Source organism: Lagenorhynchus albirostris, chromosome 10 (assembly GCF_949774975.1).
Source record: "Lagenorhynchus albirostris chromosome 10, mLagAlb1.1, whole genome shotgun sequence".
NCBI lineage: Eukaryota > Metazoa > Chordata > Mammalia > Artiodactyla > Delphinidae > Lagenorhynchus > Lagenorhynchus albirostris.
Genome location: NC_083104.1, coordinates 80,983,945 through 80,990,973, shown reverse-complemented (window position 1 = coordinate 80,990,973; position 7,029 = coordinate 80,983,945).

Genomic DNA, 7,029 nt, shown 5'->3' with positions numbered 1-7,029 from the left:
CCTGCTGCGAACCTCACGTCTGAGCTGTTTCCTGAGTCACACAATGTCCTGGACACCCTAGTGATGGGGGGGGCAGAGTGGAGGAACATTGAGGGGGATGAGGGAGGGGCCTTCTGTCCCTGACAACCCCTGGGGAGGTGGCGAGGAAGGACAGTGTGGCTGGAGTGCAAGTGATAGAAGGGGGAACGGGGCCCCCGGGAGCAGTCCCAGTCCTTCTGTTGTTGTTGTGGTCTCCCCTTTCTAGAGGTGGGAACTGCAAGGTGGCTGCCCTATGCCCTGGGGGCGGAGTGGGGTCAGGACCTGGAAACAGAGGTGTGGGGTGATGAGAGATCTCCTATTCCCCTTGTCTGGAGAGGATGCTTGTTTTGCGAGGTCAGTACAGATGTTTCTCAGAGAATCTGCACGCTTCCACCCACTCATCTTGGCAGAAGGAACACAGGGGACTTCTGGGTCTACCCTTGGCCCTTGCTGGGCTGTTAGATTTCTCCTTCTGGGAAATGGAGAAGATGCTGGGCTGGTTTGGGGGGAACTGTAGGCCTTCTTTTGGAGGGGAACGTGTAAGATCGTCATCAATGATCAATGAACATTGTCTCCACTAAATTTTGCAGTCTGGATTATCCATAGCGAACACTGCATTTGTGTGGGTTTCCCTCCTCCCATGTCTCCCTCCCTCCACCGCAGAGGTCCCTGGGATGCAAGGAATGCCAGTCACTGAATTAAAAATTGGAGTAAATAAAATCAGAAAAGAGAGTGCAGGGCCCTGACTCGTTCAACCTTCTTGAGTCAACCCAGGACAGCTTTGGGGTCAGCCACACACCCAGTTCCTCTAGTAGCTCAGAGAACTGAGAGTCCAGGGCGGTTAGAGGTGTCAGCAGCAGCTGTGCACAGCCCCAGCATTGGTGCACCCTGAGTGCCTTTCCACACCGATAAGTATACTTTGCCAGCACAATTTTTTTAAATTACTAACTTTTTATTTTGAAATAATTTAAAACTCACAGAAAGGAGGCAAGAATACTAAAAATTATTCCAGGATATTCTTCACTCAGATTCACCAATTGATATCATTCGACCACATTTGCTTTATCATTATTTTTCTAAATACACGTTAGTATTTTTTTCTGAACCATTTGAGAGTAAGTTGCACACAGTATATCCCTTTCCTCATAAATACATCGGTGTGAATTTCTTAAGAACAGGAACCTTCTTTTTGTTTTTTTCTAGAGATTTTATTTTTTCTAAAGAAGGTTTATTAATTAATTAATTAATTATTTTTGCCTGCGTTGGGTCTTCGTTGCTGCACGCGAGCTTCCTCTAGTTGCGGCAAGCGGGACTTTCTCCTCCTTGCAGTGCGTGGGCTTCTCATTGTGGTGACTTCTCTTGTTGCGGAACACGAGCTCTAGGCGCGCAGGCTCAGTAGTTGTGGCGCACGGGCTTCGTTGCTCTGAGGCAAGTGGGATCTTCCTGGACCAGGGCTCGAACTCGTGTCCCCTGCGTTAGCAGGTGAATTCTTAACCACTGCAGCACCAGGGAAGTCCCAAGAACCTTCTTTTACATAACCACAGTACAGCTATCAAAATCAGGAAACTTAGAGTGATACAATACTATTAGCTAATCTACAGTCCATGTTCAAAATTTGCCAATTGCCTCATAATGTCCTTTATAAAGCTTTTTTTTTCTTGGTCCAGAATCTAATCTAGGATTATGCATTGCACTTATTTGTCATGTCTTCTCAGTCTCCTTTATTTTAATAAAATAAAAGGATACAGTTCCTTAGATTTTGTCTTTCATTATATTGATACTTTTGAAGGATACAGTTCAGTTACTTTGCAGACTGTCCCTAAATTTAGGTATGTCTGCTGTTTCTTCAGTTTATGCATTTCTGACCAGGAATACCACAGAAGTGATGTTGTGTCCTCACTGCAACACACCAGGGGACACGTGAGCCAACATCATTCTTTTTTTTTTTTAAATTAATTAATTATTTTATTTTTGGCTGCATTGGGTCTTCGTTGCCACGTAAGGGCTAAGTGGGGGTTACTCTTTGTTGTGGTGCGTGGGTTTCTCATTGTGGTGGCATCTCTTGTTGTGGAGCACGGGCTCTAGGCGTGCGGGCTTCAGTAGTTGTGGCTTGTGGGCTCTAGAACACAGGCTCAGTAATTGTGGCCCATGGGCTTAGTTGCTCCGCGGCATGTGAGATCTTCCTGGATCAGGACTCGAACCCGTGTCCCCTGCATTGGCAGGCAGACTCTTAACCACTGCACCACCAGGGAAGTTGGAGCTAACTTCATTCTTAATGGTTGCCTAGTATTCCACTGTTTGGTGAACTCTAGTTCACTGAAACCAGTTTCCTATTGTGGGGTGGCACTTAGGTGGCTCTCAATCTTTAAAAATATGAGAAACTATGCTGCAATAAATATTCTTTTTTTTGCAATAAATATTCTTGAACTTACATACTTGAGTGGTTGTCTAGTTATTTCCTTAGGCTAAATTCCTAGAAGAGAATACTGAGCCAAAGGGTCAAAGGATAGACTTAAAATTTTTTTTTGGCTTTGAGAAGAATTAGGACATATATCTACTTGTAAGTCTCCTCCATTTTTCAATACGACATGTTTTAAACATTCACTGTAGTTAAATACACAGTGTCTAGCACTAGTTACATCTTTCTAAAACTACAGTCATTTGTGACCACCCACACCATACCTGCACACCACAAGTACTATAATATGTTTTATATATTTAAACAGTCTACTCCCTTTTTTTTTTTTTTTGGCTTTGCTGAGCAGCTTGTGGGATCTTAATTCCCTGACCAGGGATTGAACCTGGACCCTCGGCAGTGAAAGCACTGAGTCCTAACAACTGGGCCACCAGGGAATTCCGCCCATTTTTAAACTTAGGTTTTAAAGGGAATCTTCTTCTGTCTGATTGTAAATAGAGAGTAGGCATCAAAAACTTCAGTGAAAGCAAAACAATCTTAGTAAATTCCAGACTGATTCTCTTCCCTGCAGAAGGAGGCTCCAAGTGAGGATAGGCTTATTTTTAAAGCTTTTGGTACCTAAGTGTCATTCTCCAGAAAGCAGTGCAGGACTTTATATTCTTGGTAGTAGTGTCTGCAGATGCCCTTACTCTCACCAACCCTGAGAATCAGGGTCGCCATCTTCCTGACCTCACACCTTTTGTGGAAAAGTAGGCTGGGGCACTAGGCTGTGACTTGAGAGAAAGAAGAGGAAATGGTAATGGAGACAGAGAAGGAGTGGTTAGGTAGCAGGGGAATCCAGAGGGTGGTGGGCAGAAACTGAGTTTAAGGACAATGTCAGGAAGGTGCAGAGCCCACTTCGTGCCTTATCTCTGCCTAAGATCTTGGGTCAGACAATGATTTCTTACATATGACACCAAATGCACAAGCAACAAAATAAATTGGACTTCATCAAAATTAAAAACATTTGCTCTCCAAATGGCACCTCAAGAAGGTGAAAAGACAAGCAACAGAATGAGAGCAAATATTTGAAAATCATATATCAGATAAAGGACTTGTATCCAGAATATATAAAGAACTCTTATAACTTGGGACTTCCCTGGTGGTGCAGTGGTTAGGAGTCTGCCTGCCAATACAGGGGACACGGGTTTGAGCCCTGGTCCGGGAAGATCCCACATACCATGGAGCAATTAAGCCTGCACACCACAACTACTGAGCCTGTGCTCTCCAGCCCATGAACCACAACTACTGAGACCGTGTGCCACAACTACTGAAGCCCGCGCACCTAGAGCCCATGCTCTGCAACAAGAGAAACCACAGCAATGAGAGACCTGCACACCTCAACGAAGAGTAGGCCCCACTCTCCACAACTATAGAAAGCCCACACGCAGCAACGAAGACCCAATGCAGCCAAAAGTAAATAAATAAAAATTAAATTAAAAAAGAACTCTTATAACTCAATAATGACAATTTAAAAATGGGTTACAGTCCCATAAATCTCTGAACCTCTGCTCATTTTTTAGTCTATTTTTTCTCAGTTGCCAAGATTGGGTAATTTCTGTTCATCTACCTTTAAATTCACTGAATCTTTCCTCTGTCTTCTCCACTTTCCTGTTACGCCAATCCATTGAGTTTTAAATTTTGATTATCGTATTTTTAAGTTCTAAAGTTTCTGTTTGGTTCTTCTTTATAACTTCTATTTCTTTGCTAAGACTATTAATTTTTTCATCTGTTTCAAGAAAGTTTTTCCTAGGGACTTCCCTGGTGGTCCAGTGGCTAAGACTCCACGCTCCCAATGCAGGGGGCCCGGGTTTGATCACTGGTCAGGGAACTAGATCCTACATGCTGCAACTAAGAGTTTGCATGCCTCAACTAAAGATCCTGCATGCTGCAACTAAAAAGATTCCACATGCCACAACTAAAGATCCCACGTGCCACAACGAAGATCCTGCATGCCGTAACTAAGACCTGATGTAGCCAAGTAAATATATAAATAAATAAATATTTAAAAAAAGAGGTTGTCCTTGCTTGTTGCAGCATTTTTAATATTTACTTTGAAATACTTGTCTGTTGTAAATCTACATCATATATTCCAACATTTAGGTCATCTTGAGTGTTGGTGTCTGTTGAGTGTCTTTTCTTATTCAATTTGAGATTTTCCTGGTTCTTGGTATAAGTGCTTTTCTATTGTATCCTAGACATTTTGGGTATTACGTGATGAGACTCTGGATTTTATCTAAATCTATTTTAACGGATATCCTCTGATGCTGTGCCAGTGGGGGAAAGAGGGTGCTGCCTCACTGTTGTCAGGTGGAGGTAGAAGCCCAGTTTCCTCACTTGGCTTCTGTTGACATCTTGCTAGTGCTGGATAGGGTTGGGAGTTCAGGCTACCTGCTAGGCCTCTGCTAACACACATTGACTGGGAGAGTGGAAACACATTATTACTGCTTCCATTTGGTTTCCAGTGACATTGTGATGGAGAGCTGAACGTCCCAGGTAAAAATCCCAGCTCACCAACAGGGAATAAACCTACCTAAGGGGGTAAAAGACCTGTACACAGAAAACTATAAGACACTGATGATAAGAAATTGAAGATGACACAAATAAATGGAAAGATACACTGTTCTCATGGATTGGAAGATTTAATGTTGTTAAAATGACCATACTCCCAAGGCAATCTACAGATTGCAATCACTATCAAAATACCAATGGCATTTTTCACAGAACTAGAAAAAATAATTCTAAAAGTTGTAGAGAGACACAAAAGATACTGAATATTCAAAACAATCTCAAGAAGGAAGAACAAGCTGGAGGCATCATAATCCTTGATTTCAGACTATATGACAAAGTTACAGTAATCAAAACATAATGGTATTGGCACAAAAACAGACACACAGATCAATGGAACAGCATAGAGACACAAGAAATAAACCTATGCTTATGTGATCAATTAACCTATGACAAAGGAGGCAAGAACATACAATGGGGAAAAGGCAGTTTCTTCAATGAACTGGGAATAAGATGACACAGGAGTTACTGTTAATGCTGTGATCTGGACATTGTGATTATGTCAGAAAATTTACTATTTTTTAGAATAGTACACTGAAGTTTGTGGGGGTAATAAGACAAAATGACCATGATTTGCTTTAAAATACTTCAGGGAAAAAAGAGGGATGGATAAAGCAAAAGTGACAAAGTTGAAAATTCTAGAATCTGGGTATGAAGAGTTAATTATATTGTTTTTATCTTTTTTTTTTTGTGGTATGTGGGCCTCTCACTGTTGTGGCCTCTCCCGTTGCGGAGCACAGGCTCCGGACGTGCAGGCTCAGTGGCCATGGCTCACAGGCCCAGCCGCTCCGCTGCATGTGGGATCCTCCCGGACCGGGGCACGAACCCATGTCCCCTGCATCGGCAGGCGGACTCTCAACCACTGTGCCACCAGGGAAGACCCGTATGTCCAAGTCTTGGTTGTGGGAAGGGAGAAGCAGGCTGACCCCTTCCTGCCAGGAGGTGGAAGTGTGGCTCTTCAGAAGCAGTGGCGGAGCCTGGCCCCTGGGAGAGGAACTGCATACCTGTGCTGGGTGCAGCTCCAGGGTGACACGGGACCCTCACCCTGCAGTGAGGGAAGCAAACGGGAAAGACCAAGGCCGGGGAAGGGTAGGTCGCCTTGGGGCGAGGCAGCCTGCTCTTCTGTATTTTTAGCCAAGGAGAAGGTATCACCTCGGAGGAGGGAAGGGATAGAGTGGGAAATGGTGACCAGGGGCAGTGGACCACTTGAACCTCTGGATGTGAACTAGAATTTTCTAGTACCCCTTTGGGTCTCCTACCTGACACCTGATAGCAGGAGGCTGAGGCACTGGGCTTCCCTGAGCAGGCAGGTGGGGCAGGGAAGTCCTCAGGCGACAGAGGGACACCTGCAGAGAGAAATGGGGAAGAGCCTGGGAGTTCACTGGAGTCAGCTATTTGGGGAAAGGAGTATGTCCATATCTTTGTGGGGGGAGGGTTGTCTTCTGGCAGAAGCAATAGGTGGGTCACCTGGGAAGGTGCTTGTGGTAGAGACATCAGGGTGGCAATTCTCATGTTACCCCCTCCCCCAGGCCCCTTTGTCCTTTGTTGTGTTACTCTCCATCTGCACCTCCCCCCCCCCCCCCCCCCCCCCGCCCCAATCCTTTCTCACTTTTCCCTACCCTGCTTTGTAACCTGGGAGACTGACCTCCTTGGATTGATCACTGGGAGGGGGGACTTGCTGGCGGCGGCTCATCGGGTTTGGCTAGTGGGAGGCACGAGGGGGAGACCTGCTGTGGAAGGAGAGAGGATGGGGTGCTTCTCTCACATTCCTTCCCTGTCAGTGTTGGGGTCCTCCCCTTGTCCCCTCAGGTCTGGTGTGTGTGTGTGTGGGGGGGTAAAGGCTGCCCAGTGCCTCAGAATCCCCTGCTGTTCCCTTCACCCAGTCCTCGCAGGGGCTGGACGAGAGCTGAGTTTCTCATGGGCTGGGGGCGCTGGGTGAGGGGCGGTGGGGAGATCCCTCCCCCCTCGCTCAGGACTGTGCTCTTCCT